We start from the raw sequence: 4,807 nt of genomic DNA on the forward strand, positions 1-4,807 counted from the left end.
CTCTACTCACCCTGCTGTGCCACACTGCAAAATAAAGCCAGAGCAAGCAGCATTCACTGCTCTTAAAATGTTTTTAGACCACCTTGTCGCTCCTTTCTTACTCCCTCCATGGAAGAACCTTGCAGCAGTTTAAGTTGGGACTTGGTGAAATGAAGTTGCAGTTGCACAGGACCCATAATGCCTTTGCGGAGGTGACTTGGGGCATGGGCTCTGCCAGATTTCACAGTCAGAGCAGCACAAATGACAACCCGAGGCTTCCAGACACTGGTGGCATCTGATTTTTGCAGGTCTGCTGCTTAATGATACAGCCATCCTGTAAGAAATCATACTCCAACTTCTGATACAGATCCTGCTTTTTGTTCCCGCTGCTGCGTGCGGATGCTCCAACACAGAAGACTGCTGAGAGGGAACTGTGTAAATATATGACTATATGATCTTTTTCATTTCTTTGTTTTGGGGAAGACTGGTTTAGAACAGTGGTAAAGGAACACAACTGTCTTAAATTAATCATTTTCCTAATTTGAAAAATACCCTCCGTTTTCCCAGTAATTAATTTCAGTTCAAGAATTCAAAAATTCAGCTGCAGTGAAGTTTAATCCATCTCTATAAACACACAAGAATGGAAAAACATGCAGCTGTTCAGAGGCTTCCAGCAATACCCAGAAATATGTGTATAAATTTCCAAAAAGCAAAGCAGATTTAAAAAGCCCACATAGAAGAGAAGCAAAAAAATAAATCTTGAATTAAAACTCTCCATTTGTTATTGGTGCGTGATTTATGTAGGATCGGATATCACTCACTTTCACTTGCCCCAGTATAACAGCATATGCAAGTGGGAGATTTTAGGTACATAGTGAAAATGTGATGTGATGCAACTCCCCAGCAGTTTCAGGATGGGAGTCTCTTTACAATGGATAAAATGATTTCTGTATTTGTATTTTTCAGATGTTCAAACAACACAAAATCTTGCCACAGTAGATTAAACAGAAAAATAACAGTTTCTGAAACATGACCTCCAGAAAACTAATTGCAGAAGAAATATTCATTCTCAGTCCAATAAATCCTTAATTTTAAATGTCAGCTGCAAACCATAAATCCCCTTAATAGATTTCAAACTGCGGTGACAAAGTTGTAATTGTAGGGTCCAGCCCACTCAAAAATAAACCAATGGTCTTGCTCTGCATTACCCAGTCTTCTGCTGTTTTTCTGCTTGTTTGTTTGTTTGTTTTGTTGTTGTTTTTGTTTCAGTTTTTTTTTTTTATTGGTTCTCTTGACATTTTATTCTTTTTCATTTTTTTTTCTGTTTTTGTTGTTGTTGCATTTTAATCTCATCTCTTATCTTTTAGGAATTTTCCACTGCATTCCTGAGGCTGGTTCTGGATTACTTTCATCTCAGATTGAATTGAACCTTGTTGCTGTTCCCCAGTCTGAAGTGCAAAAGCTACTTGATCATAACTTTCTGTGTGGTTTACTGCAGGGTAGCATGCATGTAAAAACCCTGAAGTCATGTGAAATAGGAGCCTTGACCTCAAGACACAATAAAGTTGGATGGTTAGGTTGTAGCTCAAAAGGTCACTTTTTCTGGGACTGCCTCTGAGGGCTGTTTTAAACTAATTATTACCTTTGATTTTAACTTACCATTTGTTAAAAAAAAAATGTGAGAGAGTGAGAGAGAGAGAAAATTAATTCAAAAAAAAAAAAAAGAAAAAAGAAAAGAAAAGGAAAGAAGAAAAAAAAACCCTCAGTAATTATAATTTAAACAGTTTGACTGGCATGTATATAACATCATGGACATATGAAAAGACAAGCCTGAAGAGCTTATAGTGTAAAATAGACAGAAAGCACCGTGCATAATAAAAGCAGACAGGGGAGAGTTATGTATGTGTATGTGGGAAGAGTGGGGAGGTGTGTAGAGAAATATGAAGAGTTGGGAAATATTCTACCAACTGACACTGATTATGATACTTTTCTTTCTTGCTCTATTTTCATGTAAGTATGGTAATAGCTTTGTTTTTCGCTATTTGCTTGTTTGTCAGTGAGATATTCTATTGTGGAAGCTTGTCTTCTGATTTCTTTTCCTGTTCTAGGTTCTAGTACTATAGGTAATACAAGTACATCTTTATTCTTCTACTCAGCCATAGCAAACAACACTGAAATCCAAAAAAATGTTATATATGCTTCCCTTGGCAGCTTTTCCACAGCAATCCACAGTGACTCACTACTGCAAAGTACAATTCACAATTAACAGAAAATATAAAAGAACTTGCAGTTCTGGGCTTCTGACGCTATCATCCCCTTACAAATACCTGACACATCTTTAGCTTGTTTTCAGTAAAGTGTTTATAAACAAACAATCAAACAAAAAGATATCTGCTGTCAACCCCTTTTTCCTTATGCTCAGCTGCATTAGACAATTAAAAATGCAAAAAGAAGGGGAAAAAAAGAGAGAGCTAAATAGCTTCCTCCCGGTGTTCTTTAACAAAGAAGATGAATACTACATAGGCTTTATTCTTTTTAGGTGTTGAAAGTGAGACACTATCAGAAATAAGAGTATCAGAAAAGGTGACGGAACAAGCCGAGAAATTAAACTGCAATCAATCAGTCGGACCAGATGGTATTCATCCGAGAGTTCTGACGGAACCGAAGACCAGCACAAGTGAGCTGCTAACAAAAATATGTAATTTATCATTAAAAACAGCTACCGTACCAGAGGACTGGAGAATGGCCAAGGTTGTACCCATCTCTTAAAAAGGTGCTAATGATGATCCTGGGAATTATAAAGCAGAAACTCTTGCTTTAGTACTAGGAAACTATTCAGAGAATCACTAAAAATAATATGCCCAGGCACACAGATAGCAAGGAAAAGCTGCAGTGCTCCTACCTAAATCCTCTCAGCTCTCTTAGAACTACAGGAAAGAGTTAATTAACCAGCCAATAAAGTAGAACCAGAAGACCCAATTTATTTAGTGTTTCCAAAAGCGTGCAGTAAGGTCTCTCACAAGGAAAAAAAAAAAAAAAAAAAAAAAAAAAAAAAAAGCAGCTCCAGAATTAGAATCCAGTTATGCTGAAAAATTGGATAGAGAATGGAAAACCAAAAACGCAAAACAAACCAAAAACATCAGAACTCTTAGAATGGAAAACCAAAAAACCTAAAACATCAGAAACCCTAGAATTTTACCCATCAAAAACATTTTACAAAGTCTAGCAGTTGACCACTGCTTCCTTACCATCTGGTTATATCAGAGGTTGAGGAATTTACCTAGAATAGTGAAGGGCAGCTGTGGCAGAACCAGGATTTTGGATTGTGAGAGGTCAGGTTCCAGAGCCGTGGTGAGCTCTCTACACAGTGTCCCCTCCTGCAGGTACTGCAGAAGGATCCCTGGTTAGTGGGAGCAGGGAGAAACACCCCTGGGACTGATAGTGGCAGTGAGGATGGTCTTGTTCAATGTGGTCATTAACTATCTTTAAAAAAGCTTTAGAAGTGAAAATGGTAAAATTTGTTTTCACTGCACTAGCCACAGCTTGCTTTCTGGTGTTTAGACCCGGTGCCCGTTGATCTAAACAGGAAAATTCATGACAGCACTTGGCCATTTCTTCAGTTAGCTGAATTTAGGCAAAGCTTAAAGAAATTCTAGAGTAAGCCAGTGTACTAAGATAACATGGCAACGTGATGGTAGGTAGACTTAGACTAGTGCCAAGGAGTGCATGCTGGAAAATATTTTAAAGAACTGTTGGCAATTAATTAGCAGGGGAAATTGTAAGCATCCTTCACTGAAAAATGCTAGCCAGCATATTGCAATAGCTCAGAAAACATACAAAAGCAAGACACTCAGATACATTAAGAACAAAATAGATGGTTAAACATAAAATATTACTATGTGATTTCATGAGTAAAAGCTGTATTTCTGGACATTCTGTCATATTTTTGTCATTGCATTATAGATGAGACATAGCAAGAAAACACTCAGAGAAATGCAGTAAACATGATTAACGAAACAGGAGATGGGACTGAGTTAGAAGGTAGATTTAAAAGAAAAATTCATTTAATTTAGAAGCATGAAGAGGATGAGGAGTTTTAGGACCACATAAAATTTTAGTTGATGCAGAAGAGCTTGGATGTTCCTGTCTATTCTGCTTCGTTTCACTAAAAAAATAAGTGGGAAGCACATTTAAATGAATATATGGAGATGCACTTTTTTATATTATTAGAAGATATAGCTGAATTGTGAAATTTATTGCAGCTACAGAAGATTGAGGAAAACAGCTTTGGGGGCAATGCTATTTTTTAGTATGAAAAAGAAGGAGGGAATAAAGGATTAGAAAAGAAAAAACAGAAGCTAATGAAAGGAGGAAGAATAACTCTTTGTCATGCCCTCCAGTTCCCTTAAAGCCTTCAGCTGTCCCTTGGCACAAAGACCATGCAGCCAGCGGTACACAGTTTTGGAGAAAGGGCATCCCGGCTAGCAGAGAAAGACCCAAGAAACAGCCATCCTATACAGCACACTTCCCTCTCTAAAATCATTGCATTTTCAGACAGAAATCCAAACAAGTGCTGCTGTATGTCTCCCCAGCTCCCACTTTTCAGTGTTAGTGTGTCAGACTTCCACCCCCGGACAGGGCTGTGGGGCAGAAGGAGGGAACAGGAGCCTGGTCCCCCTTGGAGGGGGGGGGGGGGGGGGGCAGACAGCAGCTTGGGATGCACGCTGCTCGACATCCCTTCCAGCCCTGCCCACCGCTCCATGAGCATACCGATGGTAATCCCCTGAGAGGGGAGAGAGCAGTGGGAACTCGATGTGATTCTCCTCAT

This window comes from Oxyura jamaicensis, chromosome 2 (genome assembly GCF_011077185.1).
Source record: "Oxyura jamaicensis isolate SHBP4307 breed ruddy duck chromosome 2, BPBGC_Ojam_1.0, whole genome shotgun sequence".
NCBI lineage: Eukaryota > Metazoa > Chordata > Aves > Anseriformes > Anatidae > Oxyura > Oxyura jamaicensis.